Source organism: Notamacropus eugenii, chromosome 2 (genome assembly GCF_028372415.1).
Source record: "Notamacropus eugenii isolate mMacEug1 chromosome 2, mMacEug1.pri_v2, whole genome shotgun sequence".
Lineage (NCBI taxonomy): Eukaryota > Metazoa > Chordata > Mammalia > Diprotodontia > Macropodidae > Notamacropus > Notamacropus eugenii.
The window spans coordinates 537,238,209-537,263,760 of NC_092873.1; the positions used below are offsets into that span (position 1 = coordinate 537,238,209).

At 46.3% G+C, this 25,552-nt stretch overlaps 1 protein-coding gene and 1 long non-coding RNA gene across 5 annotated transcripts in view; both read left to right on the forward strand.

The window, feature by feature from the left end:
- ST6GALNAC3 (ST6 N-acetylgalactosaminide alpha-2,6-sialyltransferase 3) overlaps nucleotides 1-25,552 on the forward strand; it is a 713,190-nt gene that overhangs the window by 35,788 nt on the left and 651,850 nt on the right. The gene's annotated exons all lie outside the window — the stretch shown is intronic.
- LOC140530343 (uncharacterized) overlaps nucleotides 17,503-25,552 on the forward strand; it is a 37,202-nt gene continuing 29,152 nt past the window's right edge. Inside the window, exons 1-2 of the long non-coding RNA XR_011975909.1 lie at nucleotides 17,503-19,969; nucleotides 23,717-23,782. This is a non-coding gene — a long non-coding RNA (uncharacterized lncRNA). The remainder of the gene's footprint in view (nucleotides 19,970-23,716; nucleotides 23,783-25,552) is intronic.

A 25,552-nucleotide genomic window follows, 5' to 3' on the forward strand; every position in this document is an offset into this window, starting at 1 on the left:
GAGATGAGAGAATTGAGGCTCCCAGAGGAGTGACTTGGCCCAGGTCGGATGGAGGCAGTGGGGGCAGAGCCATTTTTGCTGAAGGCAGGTGGTAGATTGGTGATTTTAGAGCTGGCTGTGCAGAGGCAGAGGTGTCCAGCTGGGAGGGATCTCAGAGGCTGGCTGATTCAACCCTCTAGTGGGATGGATGAGAAAACTGAGGCTTAACAGTGCTCCATCTGGAGGCAGGCAGATTCAGTATCAAACCCAGAATTTCCCTGCTACATGTGTGCCTCAGTTTTGTTTCCTGAAAGACAAAAATCCAACCATGAGCAAGGTGCAAGGTGAAGGCTGGACGTAGAAAGAAAAAAAAAGAAAATAGAACAACCCAAAGATTCCTGTCTTGCAAAGAACTTATTTTCTATTGGGTAGAAAAAGGAAGGAATGACCTCATTCAGCCAAGTTCAAATCCAGCCCTGATACTAACCACCTGTGTGCTTTCAGGGTGTGAGATTCAGAGGACCCTCCCCAAGGCTCCCTGCAGCCCCCCAATATCTGCCATATTGTCCGGCACATAGTAGGACCTTAATCAAGGCTTGAGGATTGTTGTGAAGAATGAGGAAGTTGTTCTAGACTCCCAAGGCCCCCTTCAGCTTAGAGTTTGGGGTCGTCTGTACCCTGTACACACATAGAGAAGGAGAGAACAGTGATGACTAATCAGGAAAGGCTTCTTGGAGGAGGCAGCTCATGAAATGCATTCAGAAGAGAGCCAAGGAATCCTAGAAGTAGAGGTCTGGAAAGAGTTCAGTTCGGGCAAAGATCTGGAGGTGGGTGATGATGAATGGCTATTTCCATAGGAACTACTCTTCAGTCAGCGATGTCAGCAAAGGATGCTGCAGTCACTGATTGACTTAGAAAACCATGCCTTCACATCATTTGGGTTGTATTAGATTTTAGTCTGTTTTGTTAAGCTTGGTTCTGGCCTCCTGTGGTTTTACTGACAGCACCTCCTCCCCCTTTTCCAACTCTCTTATGTGTGACACCTTCTCCCAGTAGAATGGAGGTATCTTACAGGCAGGTCCTTGCTTGCTTGTATATCCTGTCAGTTGGGGCAGCTAGGTGGTGCAGTGGGTAGAGCACCATTGCAGGAGTCGGGAGGACCTGAGTTCAAATCTCACCTCAGACACTTGACACTCACTCGCTGTGTGACCTTGGGCAAGTCACTTAACCCCAATTGCCTCATCCTGGGTCATCTCCAGTCATTGTGATGAATATCTGGTCACTGGATCCAGATGGCTCTGGAGGAGAAGTGAGGCTGGTGACCTGCACAGCCCTCCCTCACTCAGAACACAGTCAAGTGCAAGTCATGTCATCATTTCTCTGATGGCGTGGTCTTCTTTGGCAACAAAGGACAAACACACACACACACACACACATATTCCATCACTTAGTAGGCTCACTGACACCTAGTGAGTCCTCAATGAATGCATTCTCTAGCTGGCTGTCCATTTAGCTGTGTGTCTGTCTAGCGAACTGTCTGATCTGTCCATCTATTTGTCTGTATCTGTCTTTCTGTCAATCAATCTATCTATCTGTCTATCTATGTCTGTCTGTCTGTCTGTCTGCCTGCCTATCTGTCTATATCTATCTAGCCATCTAATTTTGTATCTTTCTCTACATATATCTGTATTTCTATTTATCCATTTCTTTATCTCAATCTTATCCACCACATTTTGTGTCTGTATTTATCTGTATTTGTCTAATCATCTAACTTTGTATCTGTTTGCTTATCTCATCTGTCTGCCTTCTTTGTCTCTCTGTCATCTCTCTGTCTCTGTCTCTGTTTCTCCCTCTCTTTCTCTCTGTCTCTGTTTCTGTCTGTCTCTGTCTCTGACTGTGTCTCTGTCTCTGTGTTTATGTCTCTGTCTGTCTGTCTGTCTGTCTCTCCTCCCCCCATCTATCTATCATTCATTTTCTGTAACAGAACTGTTAGGTTGTTTCACATGAAAGTTTTCTTTATGATTCTTGACCATTTAGGGGATAGTGGGAATTTTTAAAACCATCAGTTTGAAGAGAGAGACTGTAAACCAAATTCTGGCCACTCCTGTTGGGAAGCTAGCTAACTTCAGCATTAAGATCTCCAAAGAAGCTGCTCAGTCTGCGTCTCCTCCAGGCACCTTGGGCAAAGCTGAATTAGTGACCACAGGCCTTGTGATGGCAGCAGAGGGCAAGAGGACTGTGGCTCTGCACTAGGGAGCTTCTGGAGTTAACATCACGGGTGTTTTTCTTTCTTTCTCCCCCTCCCCCATTTTCAAGCCTCTGGGGACAGTCATTTCCTTGGGCTCCATGTGATGGCCTTGAATAGCCCAGTCAGATGGCACATAGGCTGCCCTTTGTTTTCAGATGTGGCCTGGGCTTGTCACTGCCAGGCATCACCTGCCAAGTGGTCCAAGGTGCCCTCACCAATCAAAATGGCACCATTCTAATGGATTGCAATGGGGACAGAGGCTGCCTCTGAGCTTGGGAGTCCAGGGACCAGGAACTGGGACCAGAGGAGCTCAGGAGGGCTGGTGTTGGGGGATGAGGAAGGATATCCGGGGGATAAGGGCCCCAGTCCTTTGTCAGGCCAGTAGAGCCTTGGTGCTCTGGGTTCAGCTGTGTCTCTGAAAGCTGTCCTGATCTCTCTCCATTGCCGTCCTGCCCCCGGACCTGCCCACTCTGCCCTCACAAACCCTCCTGCCTGGGAGGCAGGGAAGTCCTTCCCACACCCTCCAGGGTCAGAAAACACTGGATTTCATGAGGGCTGTGCTCTCCTCTGAGTAATAAGGGAGTGAATGACTTATCCATTACCAATGAATACACTTTTATTTAGTGCTTACTGTGTACCAGGAAATGTGCTTGGTGCAGACATAGACAGCATCCCTCATCTCCAGGAGCAGGTGCTCTACTGGAGAAATGTCTGTGCCCAGTGTCTGAGGTCTGATTTGAACTCAGATCTTCCTAACCTCGGGCCTAGTGCTTCCTCTACTGTGCCACCTAGCAGTCATGGCATATAATAGGTCTTTAATAAATGCTTATTGGCTATTTCAACAGTCCTGGAAAGCAGGGATCAGACCCTCAATGAGGTGCACAGCTTTGTGAGTGAGGAAGAGGAGACAGACAGGAGCTGTGAGCTTCTTCACCAAAGACCCCCCAGCCCTCCTTCTCCTGTCAGCCTTCGATGCCTCTTCCTCCTCCGACATCTCCCCAGTGGCTCTGCCTCCTGCCCCCCCCCCCCCCATCTACACTTCATTCCTTTCTCTCCCTTGCCTTTAGAATGCCAGTCTCTATAGTCAGGACCAACATCCCTACATCTCTACATCCGCAGGGCCTGATCCAGAGCAGACCTTCCAAATTCAATCAGTTATTGTTGGTGTGGACTGTAGAAGCTGCCCCTCAGCTTGCACCCCAAACCTCCCAGACCCTGCCATTCAGCTGTTCAGTGGGAAAATGCCTCAGTGACCTCCAAGCGCCCTCCCAGACCTTGGGGCTCCTCCTCTGGGTCCCCAGTGGATGCTGAAGCTCGAGGAAGCAGAGGATGAGGCTCCCCAAGGTCAGTCCACGTTCAGGGCTGAAAATAGGACCCGAAGATACTTTGCTGGCCAAGCATGAGCAGCTCAGGAAGGTAATGGATGGGCTTTGAGTCTAAACCCAGTGTGAGAAATGCACTTTGGCTAGAGCCTCCTCTTGGATCTGAGTCTCCACAGCCCACTCATGTCCTATTTCTTTCTGAAGAGGAAGCAACCTCATATGACATTCACACAACTCTGGGCCCATTCATGCTAAGCAGTGCTGGTGCCACCTCCTAATTCTCTCTCTTCTGTCTTGCTAGGGACTGGGCCTGCACTTAGAGAGTTGGGGTTTTGTGAGTGAGGCTTTCAGGGCAGTCACACTCATGGAGAGGAGCAGCATGGGGGAGGAGACAGAGGGTGGCTTTGACCTGGGTAGAAGCCCCCCTGCCAGGTGTCATCTGTGACTCTGGCTAAGCCACTTGACCTCTGAGGGCTTTGGTAACGAATTCTTTAGGATTCTAAATTATGGGGTGGGGGGAAGGAGGGGTGATCTGGGTCAATGAAGGAAAGTTCCATACAGGGAGCTGCTCACACTGATGATATCAAAGAAGGGTGGGAATTGATATCACCCATCAGTTCAGGCCTCATCAAGACTTAAAGGACCTCTCAGTGTTCAGCTAAATCAAAGACAACATTCCTTGCTTGAGACCAGGGAGACAGATAGCTATCTAACAAGCCAGTGGCTTCCCCCTTCTTTCTCCTGGAATTCATTTTATCTGCTTGACTAGATTCATCATGTACATGTCAAGGGAAGCAGCCAAGGACAACTTCTGGCCCCAGGACTTACATTTGTTCCCACCCAGTCAAGTGGACAAACATTTTTAAGCCCTTCCATTTACCAAGCCCCGTGCTGAGTGCTGCGCTGAGGTCAGGGCTAGTAATGCAAGGGCTTCCACGTAGACTGGGTGTGAAGAAGATGAGTCTGTGTAGACTTGGACTGGGGAATTGAAGAGGGAGGCAGGTTTCTGTTCAGCATCTGGAAGAACTTTCTCATCCAATTCTGCAGGCATCTATTAAGCCTCTACTCTGTGCAAGGCACAGGAGATGCAAAGATAAAGATGAAACTGTTTGTGCCTGTGAAGAGTTTCTGTTCTCTTCTTAACTGGGAGGGCTGTCCTAAAAGGGAGTGTGTGAGGCGAGTGAGTTCCCTGTCACTGAGATCTTCCAGAAGAGTCTGGATGACTGGTGGCAACAAGGGGAATGACTTTATTATTACAACACCCTCTCAGAAATCAGAAATTGCAGAGCAGAGGGGGCTTTGAGGGCAACTTCTCCTACTGAACCAGAACTAGAATTTCATTTCTGGCCCATCTGAAAAGGGTTCCCAGCCTCTACTTGAAGGAGGCTGGGGCTGTAGGAGAACCCACCTTCTCCTTCCCTTCCTTAGCATTCCTTGTTAGCCAGCTTTACTGACAGCCACCAAACCTTGCAGCCCCTAGTTCTACCCTGGACCACCTCCATTCCTCGTGATTCTACAGGACAGCCCCTCAAGCTCTTGAAGGCAGCAAGCATGGCTCCTTTCCCTGCCAGCTCTAAATCTATGCTCCTCAGGCTACAAAGAAGGGACACTTACTAAGATGGGGGCAGTCAGGCATCACAGTTCAGAGAACAGAATGACCTGGTTTTAAATCCTGCTTCAGACCCCTACTAGTTGTGTGACTCTGGGCAAGTCACTGAATCTCAGCCTCAGTTTCCTGATCTGTAAAATGGGATAATAAATAATAGCACTTCCCTCACAAAGTTATTGCAAGCATCAGCTGAGACGATGTGTAAAATGCCATGTAAATGCTGGCCATTGTTATTATTAGCATTATTAAAAGTTTGATGGTAAGAACTTCCTGCCCCTCCAAATTCCTTTTAATTATGAGAGCTGCCTCCAAGAAGAATGGATGGCTCTGCAAGGTAGTGAGCTCCCTGTTACTGAGATCTTCAAGCAGTACCTTCCTCCCACCCAAACTACCTTGTCTTTAACTATCTGTGTTTATTCTCTTTTTGTTTGTCCCATATGTACTCACTCATAACTTCCATGTTTCTTCTACTAGAATGTAAGGTCCTTGGCAGCTGGGAGGACTGTTTAATTCGTTATTTTTGTACCCTGCTGGGACCTAGCCCATAGTAAACATTTAATAGATTACTGTTGGTTGATTTGATTTAAAGTAAACCATTTCAGTGAAGGAAACTAAGAGAGTGATCAATTCTGATAGGTATGTGCCATTCCTCACCAGGAGTTCCCCTCCTCTTACCAAGAAGAGACAGTGAAGTTTCATCAACTGTTCTCTGTGACCAAGACTGGTCCAGTCACATAACTTTTTAGAAGAATAATAGGCAGGATTTATATAGCACTTTAAGATTAGAGAAACATGTAACAAATATCATCCCTTTGGAGCCTCACACCAGCCCTGGGAAGTGGGGGTTATTATTATCCCCACTTGACAGATGAGTAAACTGAGGCAGGCAGAAGTAAATGATGCTCATCAGTGCCCGAGGCTGACTTCAGGACCAGGGCTCTATTCTCTGCACTACCCAGACAGCCGCAGAGGATCCATCTGGAAGGGAAGTTGCAATGACATGCATACTCAGGGGTAGAAATGAAACTGATGCAATCATTCAGGGAAAGATCACCTTTATACTTTTTTTAAAATTAATTTATTTTTAGTTTTCAACATTCACTTCCACAAGTTTTAAATTTTCTCCACCTCCCTCTCCTCTGCCTTCCCCAAGACAGCATGCAATCTATTATGGGATCTACACATACATCCTATTAAACACATTTTCACATTGTCATGTTGCATAGAAGAATTAAAATGAATGAGAGAAACCATGAGAAAAAACAAAACATAACAAAGGAGATAATATTATGCTTCATTCTGTGTTTCATATCCATAGTTCTTTCTCTGAATGTGGATGGAATTTTGCATCAGGAGTCTTTTGGAAATGTTTTAGGTCCTTGCACTGCTGTGAAGGGCTAAGTCTATTAGAAACAGTCCTCGAATACTGCGGCTGTTACTGTGTACAATGTTCTCCTGGTTCTGCTCACTTCACTTAGCATCAGTTCATATAAGTTTTTCCAGGTTTTTCTGAAATCCTCCTGTTCATCATTTCTTACAGCACAATAGTATTCCATTACATTCATATACCACAATTTGTTCAGCCATTCCTCAATTGATGGGCATCCCCTCAATTTCCATCACAAAAAGAGCCGCTATAAATATTTTTGCACATGTGGGTCCTTTTTCCCATTTTTATGATCTCTTTGGGATACAGCCCTAGAAGCAGTATTGCTGGATCAAAGAGTATGCACAGTTTTATAGCTGAAAAGTCACTTTCTTGTGACAAATTCGATCCTTCCACTTACTCTCAAAGGCCAGTAATCTCCTACCCAGGGATGGCTTTTCCCATGTTGACAATGAAGAGCTTAAGGCTCCTAGAAGTGACAAGGTTTCCCCAAGGTAACACAGGAATTGTCTGAGACAGGATTTTAACCCAGGTTTTTTCTGACCTTTGTCCGATAGTCATCCTATTACATACATCTTCAGGGGCTTTGAAGCTCATCTAGTCCCACTTCTTCATGATAGAGGTGGGGAAGCTGAGGTCCAGAGGTAGGGACTTGTTTAACCACGAGCAGAGCTAAGAAGCAGAGACCCTGGGTTCAAATCCTGACTGCCATCTAATCCCTGTGGACCTGGGCCAAGTAACTTATTTTCTCTGGGCCTGTTTTCCTCTTTGAAAAGAGAGGAGGTTGGGCTGGAGAGTTCCTTCCAGCGCTCACTCTACTCTCCTCGAGGACCCAGTTAACACACCTACCTGGACCTTCCTCAAGCTGCCTGAACCCTAACTTCCTGACGCCTCTTTCACCCTGGGAAGTTCTTTGTGAACAGAAGATTGGAGTGTCTCTGGGCTGGGCACAAATGGCGGGCACTGAATGGATGAGTGTATGTGACCGGAATATGGCTGGGTGTTGAGTGTGACTCAGTTGCGCAGCAACCATCTGGGGCAGCTGGGGAAAGTCGGCACAGACAGAAAGGGGCTCTGGCGGTCCTAGCCGAGTCATTGCAGTGGGTGCCCTGGAGGAGAATCGAAGGTGTGCGTTTCCGGCCCTAGATGCCGGACTTCCCTGCGGCTGAGGCTCAGGACCCCGTGAGTGGCCCTTGTTCTCCACTTCTGGCATCCTTGGAACTTGTAGAGACACAGAGACGGCAACGTTGGAGCTGCACTATCTCTGTGCCTCATCACTTCGGTCTCCACCCTCCTAATGCATTTTTAAATACCAGTCAGCCCTGTGGTCATAGGAAGACAGATTCAGGGACACCGGCCATGCGTACTTCCTCTGTTTATTCCCGATTTATTTGTTAGAATTTTATTTAGATGGATGGTCCCAATTGAGCATGACCTGCTAGAAAGCCATATTCACTGAGTCTAAATCTTCTTGAAAGGAGTTAGTGACAGCAGGTTCCCCAGTGACTCTGCCTGCAAATCTCATTGGACCCGAAAGACCCAAGTTAATCGAGAGTCCACAGAAATATAGTGCATTACCTCATTTCTTTGGAGATCTGTCTCATGATTCTTAACCGAGAAGGCATTTGCCCGTAAATATTTCAAGAGGAGCTGCTTACATGCCATCTCTATTTTGTAATATTCTTTTTTCTCTGATTACCTCCTTTCCTTCAATCTCCAACTCCCCTCACTCCTATCCCTGCAGTCCCTCTCTCTCTTTCTCCCTCTCTCATTAACCTCATCCCCACAGCTGGAATCAGAGTTAATTAACCTGCCTTCAGTGAGAACCGGAGTATGGTGTCCTCCAAGAGGAGGCATATTCTGTGAAGGATAGATAGCATGAGGAAAAAACAGAGATCTTATATGTGAAGTGCTTTGTACATCTTAAGGTGCTCTACAGAGTATTATTATATTTAGATGGACCACGAATTTATTAAGGGCTTTCTGTTCCAGGCACTGTGCTGAGTGCTGGGGATCCAGACAGAGATGAATAGCACCTGCCCTCAGACACTTACATTCTAATGGAGGAAGACAGATAAAGGAAGCTGGAAGGGGAGGAGGGATATGGCAGGCGAGGAGAAGGAGGTGGAGACTGGAGAAAGCAGAAGCAAGAGTGAGGAGAAGAATGTCGGGGATCCTTCCTAAAGGATAGTCAGGGAAGGGAATCACCAAGAAGGAGAGGTGTCAGGGTGGAGGTCTGGGGGGAGGACAACGTGCCAAGTGAGGAAAAGAGAGAGTCCAAGTGAGGAACATTGGTTTATTCTCATCCCATCAAGTCATGGGCTTCTTACAGGATGATAGGATCGTGGAAGTGGAGCTAAGGGACTTCAGTGCCTAATTGTCTAAACTTCACATTCTAGCCTGGGGAAACTGAGATTCAGAGAGGGGGAGGGACTGATCCAAGGGCATACAGGTAGTGATGGCAGAATCAGCATTTGAACTTGGGCCCCAGGATGGCAAGCCCAGGGCTCTTTCTCTGGTGCCACATGGAACACTGCAGTCTAATTATTGTTCTATCAAATAACCCATGCCCAGCAGGCAGTGTGGGGCAGTGGACAGAGCAGGGAAGTCAGGAGAGACCTGGGTGATACTAGCTGCATGGACATGGGCAAGACCCTTAATCTCTCTAAGCCACAGCTTCTTCATTTCAATTAAATTCCATATTTATTCAGTGCCTACTATGTGCCAGGTCTTGACCTAAGCACTGGGGATACCAAAAGACAGTTCATGCTTAGGATCTAAAGGGGAGGGGTCAAAGACAACATGCCAAAGTTGAAATGGGGATGGTAATTGCCTGTAGTGCTTACCTCAAAGGGCAGTTGTGAGGGTCAAATGTAGATACAATAGATCAAGTACCTTGTAAATCTTAAAGCTATCAATCTGGTCTGAGTCTTCATAACCCCATTTGGGGTTTCCTTAGCAAAGATACTGGAGTGGTTTACAGTTTCTTTCTCCAGCTCATTTGACAGATGAGGAAACTGAGGGAAACAGGGTGAAGTGACTTGCCCAGGGTCACACAACTAGTCATTATCTGAGTTTGGATTTAAACTCAGGAAGGTATCTTCCTCCAAGTCCAGCACTCTAACCACTATGCCACCTGGCTACCCCTATTTTAGCTGTAGTTATTATTGTTTTCAGTGTCATCTTTTGGAGCTCAACAATGTAATCTTTGTGTCTTTATTGAATCAGATCTTGAACTTCCAAAGACCTTTTTTTCCTCAGTGAGCTTATTTTTAAGTGTTTAAATATAAGTAAAAATTCTGAGAGTTCCAATTTCGCTTTGCATGAAAACAGAGGTTTTGGAAGAGGAAAATAAATTTTGAAATTGTCATTCACAAAGAACTAATTCCCAACATGGCGAGTAGAACCTCTACACGATTTCTATCTAGGAGAATTCATGGAAACCCAAGACGTTCATGACGGAGTCACCAGCTGAGCTGGGTGTCAAGTCAGGGTGGTGATATGTTTTGCTTTCTCTGGGGCTGATACATTGGGCGGTCCTTTTCTCACACCCTGAAAATCCACAAGCTTTTTCTTAAATCAACTGTGACATTCTTATTGCTAACAAGGAGATACTGCATCTGGCTTGGATGAAAAGAAAAGAAAAAGACAACCAACCACAGATTAAATATGAATTTTCTATTCTGTTATACCAGATATTTGGTGGCCAGTTGGAGTGAGACAGGGAAAAAGCAGGGGAAAATGATCCGAATGAAACACGTGGGAATTTTATCGAGAATCATGAACAGCAAGAAAGGCAATGCTCTGTCCTTTCAGTTGGCCCTTCTCCCCTTCCTCCCGCCGTGGTCGATGCTTGGGTCCTTCTTGACAAAACCTGATCCACTTTCACGAGGGTGCTCCCTCTTTTGACTTCGGTCCTCTTGGAATTGCTTACTGCTTCTTGCGTAGAAACTCGGTTTTGATGGAGCTAACTGCCCCCTTGGAATTTTACTTCCCTTCAGAGCCTGTTGTGCGATCACGTTGTGATGCTGGATGGATTATCTCCTTATCATCAGATCAAAGCTTCTGCTGGGCACCTAGCTTAGCCGAACCTTTGTTGCGTGTTATATCCTGTTAATGAACAGGAGGTAAATGAGCCCAGAATAGGTCAGGCTCCATTTAGGACACATTCAAAATGCAAACCTCCCATAGTTCCTGCGGGCAGGAGCCTAGATCGGAAAGAGACATGACTGACTTCTTGCAAGGACACAGAACACAGTAGATTTATTTCTGTTGTGACCGAAGTGTGGGTCTCTGCTCTCCTCTTAGGTACATTGTATTGACTGGAGTGACTCTTCGTGTCCCCAGATGGATTGTAGCCCCAGGCCCACAACAGTAGCCAACTCAAAAAGAATCCAGGTCATTGCCTGAGTGTGCCCTTGACTCTGACACAGGTTTGGTGCCCCAGGCTAGGGCTCCTTTTCTGCTCAGTGGAGACCTGAGTCTGGTAAGCTTGGGGTGGGGTGGAGTGGGGGTGGGGGTCCTCTTTGATCTATGGGCAGTTTGGCCTGAGAATGTGTATTCTACCTGCACCCATCCCTTAAAGCAGCCATGATACCTTTCATTTGGGAGTTGGACTATGATCGAATTGAATTGGGAACTTCCTTGAACATCATCCTGTCTGTCCCTCACCGACTTAGAGCTGCCTTGGTGTCTGTCAGGAAGACGTGAGGGTCCAGGCCTGCCTTTGACCCCTTCTGATTATGAGACCCTGGGCAAGTCACTTAACCTTTTTGAGGCTGCGGTTCCAACTCTCTGTGACAGGGGCTCTTAACCTGGGTTCCATGAACTCTTTTTTAAAAATTTCAACAAACTTGGCTTCCTTTGTAATCCTGTGTATTTTGTTTTATGCGCTTAAGAACACTATTACTGTAAGCCATCCATAGACTTCCCCAGATTGCCAAAGGGGTCCAGGACACAAAAAAAGCTTAAGAATTCTGCTGTAAAATATTTTTAATGAGTGTTGTATTTCAAGAAGTTGTACATTTTACTGTAAATAGCATTAGCGTCCGAAAGCTTGTGTTTGTCCTTCGATGCTGAAGAAGACCATGTCATCAGAGAAATGATAACATGACTTGCGCTTGACTTTGTTTTGAGTGAGGGAGGGCTGTGGTGGTCACCAGCCTCACTTCTTCTCCAGAGTGGGGAGGTCGGCGGATCGTTACTAGCTCCGTGCGTCTATACAGTTCATAAATCTGAGTTTTGCAAGGGTCTTCAGGGGCCACCTAGTTCAGCCGGATCTCAAAAGTAATTCCTGCTACAAACTAGCTGACGAGTGCTACCCAGCCTCTGAACTCCTACAGTGAGGCAGGATCTCTCAGGTGCATCTGGGTTCCCTTTGGGATCATCTTGCCCCTAGAAGAACCCACGTGCCAATTAATGCACAAGTCGGTCCTTGGAGGGTCTGAAATGCTGGTCCGAAGTAAGAGGCTTTTCCTGAAACGAATCTTAGGATTTCCACTTCTCAGCTTCACTCACTGCCAGAAGATGAATTCGTCCTCTCGTTCAATGCCGGACTCAGCAGTTCATCCCTTGATAACCAGCCTTCAGGGGTCCAACGCTTCCAAATACGACTCCCAGGTGATTCACGGAATTACAGGATCCGCACTGGTGGAAATCTCAAAAATTAGTCATGTTGGCCATCCCACGCCTGAAAAACCCTCGAACCCTCTTGTGCACATTACACAAGTTGGCCTTAACTCCGTGCTTGGAGTCGGCTGGGTGCCCACCCCTCCTGGGACTGCCCCTTGTACCCCAAGGCTTTATGCTGACGCCTGGTGTCTGTCACTTTGCAATTTCAAAGTCAGCCGACAAATAGTTTTAAGTGATTAATATGTAGCCAGCCGCGTACTAGGATACAACTATGTGGCCTAAGTGCTGGTTCTGGCCCACAAGGAGTTTCCATTCTACCGGGACAGAGAGCATGTGCAAATATAGCGCCGCAGAAAATATGTACAACCTCCCCACTTCGGTGCGGTTCTCTGCCCTTAGGGACCAGGCGGAACAGGTCCAATGCCAGTGCTGCACACTCTCCGAGCGTGCCCTGCTGCTCCCCCGAGCCCGGGGCTCTCCCTGGAGCCTTTGTCCGCAGGCACTGTACCAAGCTCCTGCCTCGGCCTGTGACTTGCAGGTGCAGCCCAGGAGAACCCCGGGCCCCACGAGCCAACAGGACACAGGGACTGTGGTTGGAGAGACCCATGCTCTCGAAAGAACTTTCTGCAGCCCTATTCATCTGGTACATTCAATAAGGGCCCGAGGGTCTGGTCACACTGACAACCCGTAGGAAAGTTGCGATCTGCGATCTGTGCTACATCGTCCGACCATCTTTGGCAAAAACTCAGTTTTAATCTTATTAAGTAGAGTCTGCTATGAGGCTATGCCCTGGGAATCTTCCGTGGTCAGGGCTACCTGGCAGAAAGTGGATAGTGTATTAACGTGTGTGTGTGTGTGTATAACATTTCTCAGAGAGGAGAGAGCACCAGGGGATGTTGGATGAATGGTAATAAATGGTTTGTTACACTTGGTTAAGCATCAGAGATGTGGACGTGTCTAATCCAAAAGAATAGATTGAATCTCTAGAATATGTCAGTTTCAGGGGATGTTTTTACTGCTTAGAGAAGATTTAAAATATTTGAGAAGTTACCTCTCTCTCTCTGTCTGTCTTTGTCTCTGTGTCTCTGTCTGTCTGTCTCTCTCTGTGTCTGTCTCTGTCCCTGCCCCTCTCTGTCTGTCTCTGTCTCTGTCTCTGTCTCTCTCTGACTCTTTTCCCCTCTTACTGTGTCTTTACTAAGTCATCCAACAGCACAGGATGCTGTTCTCAGGGGTTCAGAGTGCACAGGGCATGAGAGTCCCTTCTAGACCTCTGGGCCAGGTGTCTGTCACGTAGCAATGAGAAGGACCAATGGCAGCTGGCAAGTCCAGAGACACAGTAACATTTGCAGAGGAAAGGCTAGTTGACCGGAGTGGTAGGGAAGTGGAAGGTGGCATTGACACGCCACTTTTTAAGAGTTACAATACACTTCCTGTCACCACCTCGTTTTACTCTTTTAACAACGTTGTGAGGGAGACATCGCAGGCATTGTTGTCCCCATTTTACAGACAAGAGAACTGAGGCTCAGAGATGGTAAGTAATTTACCCATGGTCATACAGCCAAGTAATGTTGAAGGTGAGATTTCAGTCTAGGTCTCCCCTGTCTCTTGGCATAGCCCTCTCTTCCAACTATATCATTGAGAAGCAGTGTGGTAGAGTGTATAGGGAGCTGGGCCCAGAGTCAGAGAGGTTTGCTAGAAAGAGAACCGGGAGAGCACTAAACAACAGGTTAGTGGTCAATAGGAGAGGTAGAGTCAGTAAGACCTGGGTTCAAATCCTGCCCTTAGATCAAGGGGTCTTCACCTGTGGCCAGTGCGCTTCTGCTTTTGTTTTTATATTTTGGTAACTTTATTTCAACATAATTGGCTTCCTTTGCAAGTGAACGTTTTTTATTTTATACACTTACATATTATTCTGAGTAGGGGTGCACAGGCATCACCATGTTGACAAAGGGATCAGTGACATTAACAAAAGATTCAGATCTCTTGCTTTAGACCCTTATCAACTGTGTGACATTGGGTAAGTCATTTACCTCCCCAGCCTCAGTTTCCTTATCTGTGAAATGAGGAGGTTAGATGAGGTGACCTCTCTGAACCCTCGAAGCCCTGGAGCATCGCCCCTGTGCTCCAAACTGCCTCTTTATCTCTCGGTCACTAGCGAGGCTTGAATTTCAGAAAGGAAATTGGATTTTCTGCCCCTGAGGTCCCTCCCAGCACCTGAGCTATGGTCCTGCTGTGGATGCTTATTAGCTGTGTTACCTCAGGCTAGTTGTTTAAACTCAGGGTGTTGTTTTCTTCATCTGTAAAGTAGGAACAGCAACATTGACAAGGCCGACCTCACCAGGTGGTTAAGAGGAAACAGAGAGAAGGAAATGGGAGTTACAGATCTCTCTTGCTTTCGATTCAGTCAGACCTCTGCCAGGGCTCTCCAAAGGATTCAAATAGACACACTTCTGTTGCTTTGCCTGGACAAATGCATATTAATTTACTTCTAAAATGAGGAATAAGATAAAATAATGTCCCAGGAGGAGAAGCAAAGTACAAAAATGGGTTACAAGTGGTCATTCTGCAGACTTAGACCTCGACCTCAGAGGCACCTGGCATGGATGCTCTTTACCCAGGGATCCTCCCTGGGAACTCCAGGGACTCCTAGTTGTCCCTAAAACAAAATGCCAGCTCCTCTGTTTGTCTAGTAAAGCTCTTTAAGGCTGGTGCTAGTCTCCCTTTCCAGGTTGATTTCCCATTATTTCTCTTCATGTGCTTCATGTTCCAGCCACGCTGGCCCACCATGTGTGACATTCCATCATCTCTCACCTCTGTGCATTTGTCTAAGTTGTCCATAGATCTCATATGAACTTTTCCAATATTTTCATCATAAGAATCTAGAAGTTTCTTTAAAAAATAACTAATAGGGCAGAGCCAAAATGGTGGAGTAGAAAGACACACATGTACTAGCTCTTCCCCCACAGCTCATAAAATACCTGTAAAGAAAGATTTTCAACAAATTCTAGAGCAGCAGAAGCCACAGAACAACAAAGTAGAAGAGATTTTCAACACAGGGTGATCTGAAAGGCTGACAGAAAATGTCTGTCACACCAGATGTGGAGCAGAGCCTAGCCCAGCCTTGGCAGTGTGGTATGGCTCTGGGAGGAAGACAAGAGCAGGCCTTGGGGGCGGAATCCCCAGTTGCAGTAGCAGCTGTTCACAGATCCCTCAACCCACAGGTGCCAAAGGTCAGTGACAGGATTTTTTCAGCTGGCCAAGAAAGGAGAAGGGCCTTCCTATAGCTCCAACCTCAGGCAGTAGCCACATGGGCAGGTGGCAGCAGCTTCCATAGCAGCCCCTACAGCAGCCCTCATCCATTGTTGGATCATAAAACCCCTGGGGGCACTGAGCAGCTGATTCTTACCTTAGCCCTGTGTAGTAGCCCTGCCCCCACCTAATACTCCTGGGGGATCAGAGCAGCTGATCTTTATCTCAAACCAAATGGTGGCCCTGCCCCCACAACTTATCTGAATCTCAGCCCCCAGTGCTGGGATGGCTGAACAGGAGGTGAGGTGGTTGTGAAGACGAAACTCTACTACTCAGATTCTGGGCACAAAAATTTCTGCTTGCTCCCAGACCAGTGTACACGATTGATTGTACCACCTTGGAGGAATTGAGATATGACTGACCCCCAGAGTATACCCTACTTTTGATAAAGGACCCAAAAGTCAAGTAACTGGTTGGGAAAATGCCCAAAAAAGGGGGAAAAATAAAACTATAAAAGGTTACTTTCTTGGTGAACAGATATCTTCTCCCATCCTTTCAGAGGAGGAAGAACAATGCTTACCATCAGGGAAAGACACAAAAGTCAAGGCTTTTGTATCCCAAACATCCAAAATAAATATTCAATGGTCTCAGGCCATGGAAGAGCTCAAAAAGGATTTTGAAAATCAAGTAAGAGAGATGGAGGAAAAATTGGGAAGAGAAATGAGAGCAATGCAAGAAAATCATGAAAGGTGGGTCAATAGCTTAAAGGAGACCCAAAAAAATGCTGAAGAAAGTAACACTTTTAAAAATAGACTAATTCAATTGGCTAAAGAGGTTCAAAAAGCCAATGTGAGAAGAATGCTTTAAAAAGCAGAATTAGCCAAATGGAAAAAGAGGTTCAAAAGCTCACTGAAGAAAATAGTTCTTTAAAAATTAGAATGAAACAGATGGAGGCTAATGACTTTATGAGAAACCAAGAAATCACAAAACAAAACCAAAAGAATGAAAAAATGGGAGATAATGTGAACTATCTCATTGGAAAAACAACTGACCTGGAAAATAGATCCAGGAGAGACAATCAAAAAATTATGGGACTACCTGAAAGTCATGACCAAAAAAAGAGCCTAGACATCATCTTTCATGAAATTTTCAAGGAAAACTGAGCTGATATTCTAGAACCAGGAGCAAAATAAATATTGAAAGAATACACCAATCACCTCCTGAAAGAGATCCAAAAAAGAAGGAACATTGTAGGAACATTGGAACCAAATTCCAGAGTTCCCAGATCAAGGAGAAAATATTGTAAGCCCCTAGAAAGAAACAATTTGAGTACTGTAGAATACAATCAGGATAGCACAAGATCTAACGTCTTCTACATGAAGAGTCAAAGGGCTTGGAATATGATATTTCAGAAGTCAAAGGACCTAGGACTAAAACCAAGAATCACCTACCCAGCAAAACTGAGTATAATACTTCAGGGGAAAAATGGCCATTCAATGAAACAGAGGATTTTCAAGCATTCTTGATGAAAAGACCAGAGCTGAAAAGAAAATTTGACTTTCAAACACAAGAATCAAGAGAAGCATGAAAAGGTAAACAGGAAAGAGAAATCATGAGGGACTTACTAAAGTTGAACTGTTCACATTTGCACATGGAAAGACAACATTTGTAACTCTTGAAACTTTTTTCAGTATCTGAGTAGCTGGTGGGATGACACACACACACATACACACATAGAGAGAGAGAGAGAGACAGAGAGCACAGGGTGAGTTGAATAGGATGGGATCATATCTAAAAAATGAAATTAAGGGGTGAGAGAGGAATATATTGGGAGGAGAAAGAGAGAAATTTAATGGGACAAATTATCTCTCATAAAGGAGGCAAGTAAAAGACTTTTCAGTTGTGGGAAAAAGGGGGGAGGTGAGAGAGAAAACATGAAGCTTACTCTCATCACATTTGGTTCAAGGAAGAATAACATGCATTTTGGTATGAAAACCTATCTTACAATACAGGAAAGTGGGGGAGAAGGGGATAAGCAGGGTGGGGGGGATGATGGAAGGGAGGGCAATGGGAGGAGGGAAGCAATTAGAAGTCAACACTCTTGGGAAGGGACAAGGTCAAAAGAGAGAATAGAAGAAATGGGGGGCAGGATAGGATGGAGGGAAATATACTTAGTCTTATACAACATGACTATTATGGAAGTCATTTGCAAAACTACACAGATGTGGCCCATATTGAATAGCTTGCCTTCGCAATGGGGATAAGTGGAAAGGAAGGGAGGAAGAGAATTTGGAACTCAAAGATTTAGGAACAACTGTTGAGTATTGTTCTTGCATACAACTGGGAAATAAGAAATACAGGTAATGGGGTATAGAAATTTATCTTGCCCTAGAGAACAAAAGAGAAGATGGGGTTAAGGGAGGGTAGGGATGTTAGAAGGGAGGGCAGATTGGTGGTAGGGGTAATTAGAATGCTTGGTGTTTGGGGGTGGGAGGAGGGGAGAAATAGAGAGAAAATCTGGAACTCAAAATTTTGTGGAAATGAATGTTGAAAACTTAAATAAATAAAAAAGAAATAAAAAATAAAATATAACTAATATTTATAGAACACCTTCAACTTCTATTCGAGGAGATGGCACATACATGCATGCTGATATAGAATATCTAAAAATAAGTATTAAAGAAAGAGGTGCCAGCCCTGGGGGGGGGGGATGGGGAAGGCTTCATGAAGAATTCAATGCTTGGGCTACATTTTGAAGGAAAGCAAGATTTAAATGTAAAAGAGCTGGGGGAGGAGGTGAGAAGAAAAGCCAGTGCACAGGTGTGGAGCTAGAAGATGGAGCATGGGGAAGCTGACTCCTGCACCTCAGAGTAGAGAAGGGAAGGCTGGAGGGGTAATTTTTTTTTTTAATTAATTAATTGATTTTTAGTTTACAACATTCACTTCCACAATCTATTGAGTGTTAAATTTTCTCCCACTTTCTCCCCTCCCCCTTCCTGAAGATACCATGCCATCTGATATAGGCTCTACATATGCATTCATAATAAACACATTTTCACATTAGTCACATTGTAAAGAAGAAGTATAACCAATGGAATAAACCATGAGAAAGAAGAAACAAAACAAAACATAAAAGAAAAAGAGCAAACAATATACTTGGATCTGCGTTCCCATTCCATAATTCTCGCTCTGGATGTGGCAGCATTTTCCATCATGAGTCTTTTGTGGTTGTCATTGAACGTTACGTTGCTGAGAAGAAGCAAGTCTATCAGTCAGTCACCACACAACGTGAGTGTAGCTGTGTACAATGCTCTCCTGGTTCTGTTCCCCCATAGGGCACGTTCAGGTTAAGTGTGAAGTGTAAAAGTCAGACAGAGGAGTTTATGTGGCTGTTGAGTTGTTTCAGTCATGCCCAACTTTTTGTGATCTCATTTGGGATTTTCTTGGCAAAGGCACTGGAGTGTTTTGCCATTTTCATCTCCAGCTCATTTTACAGGAAACTGAGGCAAATAGGGTGAAGTGACTTGCCTAGGGTCACACAGCTAGTGTTGGAGGCTGGATCTAGCTCAAGTCCCCCTCTCTGCCCTAAGAGTTTCTATTTGATCCTAATAGCAATAGAGAAGCCCTGAAAGGTATGGGGCGGGCAGTAAGGAATGTGAGGAGGAGAGGGTGGTCAACAGGGTCAAAAGTATCCAAGGGTTAAGAAGGATGAGTATTGAGAGAGGGACAGCAGATTTGACAACTAAGTGATCAGTTAAATCACTTTACTGGAGTCAGATTGCAATTGAGAAGCAAAGGAGATGAAAGGAAGGTGAGTGTAGATATCTGTGGCAGAAAAGGAGGAAAAATCCGAGTGAGCGCTCCAAGGCAGGGGGAGTTGTAGGGTTTACTCAGGAATGGGAGACTGAGTGTGTTTGTTAGTACCTTCCTTTTTTTCCCTTTGAGCCTTCCACACCTCCCCTGGCCACACTGACCCTCCTAGTGCAGCCTGAGATGGCCTCACCTTTTCTGGATGCCACTTCTCATCTCTCTGCTGACTCATCTGGAGCTTGCAGGCCACTGAAACCCCTAGATCCCCTTCAGAGCAGTTTCCTCCTCCCTCTTCCATCTGTGAAGTTGTTTTATTGTACTCAAGTGCAATTGATCCCCACCCCATCTCATCTTATTAGAGTCAGCCCAGCTTGTAAATCCTGTCATGATTACACTAGCCATCCATTCTATTCTGGCGCCATCTTGGAGCTGAGGAGCAGAAGTCTCTGCCTTTACCTAAGTCCTAGTGAAGGAACATAGAGCCAAGTACAGATCCCTGGGCACTCTTATGGAGACCTCCTGCCATGTTGACCCAGCTGCTTGAATGCATCATCATCTAATCCGCTTCTCTCTGGTTTTTCTATAAACAGAGTAGCAGACATGTTGGCAGAAGCTTTGCTAAGATCTGGGTCTGCTCTCTCCACAGCTTTCCCCTCATCTGCTAGTTTAGTGTGGCAGGATCCATCCTGGAGGAAGCTGTCCTGGCTGGCTGTGATTATCTCTTCCTTGCACAGGTATACACCAGTTATCTCTTTAATGATCATTCCATGCCAGTAGTTTGTCTCCCATTTTCTTCTCTATTTTGAAGATGGAGACAATTATCCTTTTCCAGTCCTGTGGCACCTTCTTGCTTTCCACTGTATTTTCCACATGCCTGACAATGGCCCTGCAGTTACATGTGCCAGGTCATTCTGGACCCAAGATACAAGTCATCTGGGCAGGGTCCTTGGATTCAGGAGGAGAGTGGAATTAGCCAGGTGGAGGGCTGTGAATGGGGATTGAGGGAGTGAAGTTAGAGCAGGGGTGACAATGGCAGCCTTGAAGAGGACCACAGGCTGGAAGGATGGGATGGCATGGTGAAGATGACCAGGATGGAGAGGGAAAGAAGGGATGAGAGGAAGCTCTGATCAGACACACAAAGTGCGGAGATTCAGATCTTGGAAATGGTGCTCCAGTGCATGATGCCAGATCCGGGCAGTACCATCCTTCTGTATAGCTGTGGTAGAGTCAGGGAGGAGGTCATGAGAGTGGAGAAAATAGGGAGATCAGGAAGTGAGAGTGTCTGGGACAGGAGCCAAGGTCATGAGGAAGGGTCTGAGTCAGGCACACCTTCCTTGAGGAAGGAGGGAGAGTGACCTGGTCTGTGGCGAGCTAACTGGGTGTAGTGTAATGACTGGCTCTGCTTGACCTCAGAACCTCGAGCACCGAGTGACGAGAGGGAAATTTTATACTCTGAAGGAGGCCAGGAGACACTTCCTGGCAGCACCTTATGGCATCAGCATGGTGGTCCTGAAGGCCAGGGGCCTTCGGTCCAAGTCTAGCTCAGCTGCTGACCACCTGTGTGACCTCAAGCAAGGAGCCTCACCTCCACCAGCCTCACTTCCCCTTCCTGCAAAACAAGGGGAGTCAATTGGGGGACTTCTGAAATCCCTTCTAGCCCTGGATCTGCATCTATTTACTTGTGACAGGTGTATGCATATAGGTCTGTTTGTGTAAGTGTGGACACACATGTATATGTCTTTGTGTGGTACGTATATATGTAAATTAATGTGTGTACATACACACATATGTTATGTATCTAAGGTAATAAGTACACACATATATTTGTATGTTTTTGCACCTGTGTCTGTATGTAATTAGCACATGTGTGTGTTTATGTACTTGTGCATACACACACATGTTTGTGTGCCCACACATAATAAACCAGTGTGATATGTAGTAAGTATGTGTTATATCTATGCATGCTTGAGAATAGTGTGTATCCTTTTGAGTGGAACATAAGCACCTTGAGGAAAGGCCCCTGTTTATCAGTATCTCTTGGTAGTCTCACTGCTTTTCTTATTGATGCATGTTTGAGGTGCGCAGATTTTTTCCCAATCTGTCTTTTCCTCCTTAAAATAAGGTAGCAAGTGAGGGGCCTTTTCCCCTGGAAAGGGAATTCCTATGGAGTGGCAGAGGCTGCTGCTCCAATGTTTTGAACTGCGCTTGTTGGCATCAGTCATTGGCCTTTCTTCTGCCAGAGGCCAGAGGGAAAGACTTCAAATGGTCATGGCCTTTGTGAAGGGGAGTCCTGCTATCTGTGTCTTGGGGCTACCTCCTTCTTTAGAGTCAGGAGAGGAGAAGGAGAGAGCAAAGAGGGGGAAGACAGGAGGGGTGGAGACAGAGGGGTCCACAATGCATGAACCTCCCCCCCCCCCCGAAGCCCTCATCTGGTGCTGAGTTTTCAAAATTGACTCTGGCTCTGTCTGTACTGTGGAGAGGATGAGGACAAGGAAGCCAGACCAGGCTGAACTGGCCTCTGGGCACACTGGCATCTTTGAAGATCCAGAGGAGAAAATCCATTTCCATGTGCAGATGTCTGAGGATCCTTGTTATCTCACTGCTCACCAACCACCGTGTCTGACTTCTCCATCCACCCTCTCTATTCATCTTGAGCATCCTACCCCAAGATGGGGGCTTTTGGACCAGTTACTTGGGCTCATTTTAATGCCTGTCTTGTGCCTTCACCAGAGCCTGCCCTGAGGTGGTGAGGGTACTCTGTGACATCGCTGATGAGATGCCAGGATTAGAGGTGTTTGTACATCTTGTCTCACTCCACATTCACATGAAGCTGATTTGGAACCAAGGGTGATATGCTCTTCCCCTTCACATTGTCCTCCATAAAGGGCTTTCCTCATTCTTCTAGAGGAAAACTCTGGATAATGGGCAAGCAGAGAGACAGAGATAGAGAGACAGAGGCAGAGAGACAGAGGGGGGGGGGAGAGAGAGAGAGAGAGAGAGAGAGAGAGAGAGAGAGAGAGAGAGAGAGAGAGAGAGAGGGAGGGAGGGAGGCAGGGAGGGAGGCAGAGATAAAAACAGACAGGGGCAGAGACAGGAGACAGATAGAGGCAGACACAGAGATGGCAGAGGCAGAAGGACACAGAGAAAAGGTTAAATGAAGGTGAGCCTCAGACAAGTTGAATGGTTTATTCATGATTATACAGCGTGTGAGTGGGAAACTTGAACTTAGGTCTTCTGACTTGAATACCAGCACTCTCACTCTCACTGTCAGAGGACAGTCAAGGGTAGCCTTAGGGAGTAGCAGGGAATAGGAAGGAGCTAACATTGAATTCCAGTTTTGAAGAGCACGGATTCAGGGAGGGACATTCAAGGCCAGGGAGTGCAACCTCCTTATTTGATAGCTGGTCAGTAAGCATTTATTTAGCATTTACTGTGTGCCGGGCACTGAGCTAAGCCCTAGGAATACAACGAGAGGCAGAGGACAGGTCATAACCTAAGGGGAGAGTCCACAGAGACATAGGCACAAATGAGCTCCATGAAGGACATATACGCAGCAGAAGGGTTAGGAAAGGCTACCTGTAGGAAGTGGGATTTTAGTGAGGGCTTAAAGGAAGCCAGAGAAGCCGTGGGAGGAGATAAGGAGGGAGAGCATCCCTAGGCAGCCTAGCAGTACAGAGGCAAGAGATGGAGTGAGAAGACTGAGGCAGAGAGGTGAAGAACGTGCCTAAGGCTGCGCAGTAAAGGACAGGTGTGGGATGGGAGCCCCATCTTCTGGTTCCTCTCAGTTTAGCCTGGATTCTGTAGAGAGTCCTACTTCGGTCCTTGGGAGCCAATCTGAAGGCTCTCTCTGGTCTTGTGCGTGTAACTGAGGCAACTGCTCACAGTTGTACCATGGACCAGGCTCTGGCGCCATGGTGGGAACCATCCACAGCTGGGGCCAGGCTCTTATTGACTCATTTTTAGCACCTGCTCTCCAAGATGCACTGTGGCCAACTGAAACTGCCTCTCTTCATATGGCAGATTAGGTCTGGGCACATCATGCATTTTCTCCTTTGACTTTATTCTGCCAGAAAAAAGTAAGACCTACTCCTAAGTCCAGGAGAGGGCAGAGGAGGCTAATTCCGTTATCACAACGAAATTAGGAGCAGAAGCTGCTGATCATGGAGATTGTAACTAATCCAGAGAACAGGTAGAGTTTACCTGTTTGACCTTCCTGTGATTTTCAGGGAGTGTGGAGAATCCCGTTTTTTGCATCTAAAAATGAATCTTGCTGGTAAATAGTTTTAAAAAATATCCTGGATGGGATCAGAAGTTAAAATTTTGGCAGTCAACTTGTTTATCTAGGGAGAATTCTCAGAAGCCCTGCTGGCTTCAGCGACCCTGTTTGGACACTGGATATGGTAACACCACTTCCCTGACTGGGTCCGTGTGAGCCTCCAATAAGGTGATACGTACAGATCTTTCATCTCTCTCCCTCCTAGGTCTGCGAAGGTGTTCATCAAACCCCAACCCTGCCTTCTCTGGGATCCTTCCAACTTCCCAGGCAGGTAGGAGGTTGTACTGGGAATGGTCTCACCAGCGTGCTAAGCAAATGAAAACTCTTCTGCCGTTCTGCAGGGCTAAGTCTCTCAGTTATGGTAGTGACTTGTCTATCTTATCTCTCAGGAGGTAGCCAGAGTGGGGACAATGGCTGTGCATTCCCTGGATGGATGGCCTGAGGGGTTCCTTCAGTGTTAAAGGATCACAGATTTAGAGCTCTATGAGACCTCTCTGGTCTCACTCCATTGTTTTATAGTAGAGAAAGTTGAGATCTGTGGAGGGTAAGGGACTCCCCCAAGGTTACATAGGAAGCAAGCAGCAGAGCCATGATTCACACCCAGAACCTTTGACTGCCAAGTGACTGCAGGACCAATTCCAAAGGTAACCCCATCAGTGTGAGGGTCTGAGCCTGACCAAAGCCTGAGACTAGAACTACCACCCCTTTTCACCACCCAGCTCTCTGTGCCTTTGCCTGGGGGGAGAGGGAGGGAACATCAAGGACTGATCAGGGCAGCGACAGTCATGGTGGCCTTCCAAACTAGAGCTGGAGCAACCTCATTGAAGTGACCGCATCTCTGCTCCAGAGAGTAAATTCTACTTGTTTAAAAATTAGGTAAATATGAATTTTACATGACAGCTTAATAGAACCTTTAAAAATTTTAACGCTTGTAAGCCACCCAGGCCTTCCTGACAGCCTCTATGAAGCAGGGGGCGGCATGAGAAATGTCTGCGGGGCCTTTCTGAGCATTTGTGAAAGTGAATTTACACATGAGTAAATTATGAATAACCTTGTCTATTCTCACCCTGGGTGGGGGAGACTTGTGGGTGGACTCTCCTCTCCTCTGCCCTAGCTGGTCTGAAGGCCGAGGAGCAGAGGGCCAGACTTCAGCACAGGACAGAAATTCAAAGTCATCGTAGGCAACCCTAGCCCAGCCCAAAGAGGGTCAGTGATTGGTTCAGAGTCACACCAGTCATAGAGGCAGAGATTTTATCGCTTCTAAGAATTTAGAATTAACTTTGGCTTGCAAAGAAGTAGGCCATTTTCCAGTCCCAGGATTAAAAAAAAATAGCGTGGGCATTTCCATAATACTTTAAGATTTGCAGAGGACTAGAGAGATATACATTATTTTATTTGAGCCTCACCACAACCTTGTGAGGGAGATACTATTATTATCCCCATTTTACTGATGAGGAAACTGAGGCAGACATATACAACTAGTGATTGCCTGAGGATGGATTTGAACTCAGATCTTCCTGAGTCCAAGGCCCCATTGGGATCGATCCTTGGCATGATCTAAGATGGTACCTGTCCATCCACAGCTCTGGATCCCCTTCCCTGGGGCACAAAGAGCATTTCTTCAGGGAGTCTGATGGGGAGATTCAGGTAGCCTTAGCATTCATTTTGCCTCCTTAGAGTGGGGTTCAACTTTGATGGAGATGAGACCCTGAGCCTAAATGACAGATGATGGTAGTGAGCATGGCCCACTGATGAATAATGAGGCATGTTTGCATGGGGCTTGTGGAATGCATAATGTCTCCCTTATTGGCTGCACCAGAGAACATTTGGTTTTGGAATCTCTTTAGAAGCGGGCAAAGGACCAGAGCAGTGAGTGGGTCTATCCAAGCCTCGCCTCCCCCTGCTGCATTAATGTTGATCTGAAGGCCCTAGGGAGAGTTGATGTGGACCACCAGATCAGTGAGTGTTGGGCTGGGTACAGCAGGGGCTCACAGACCCTCCAGCAGCCTTCTTCAGCACCTCTGTGAATGTGCTTTTAAAA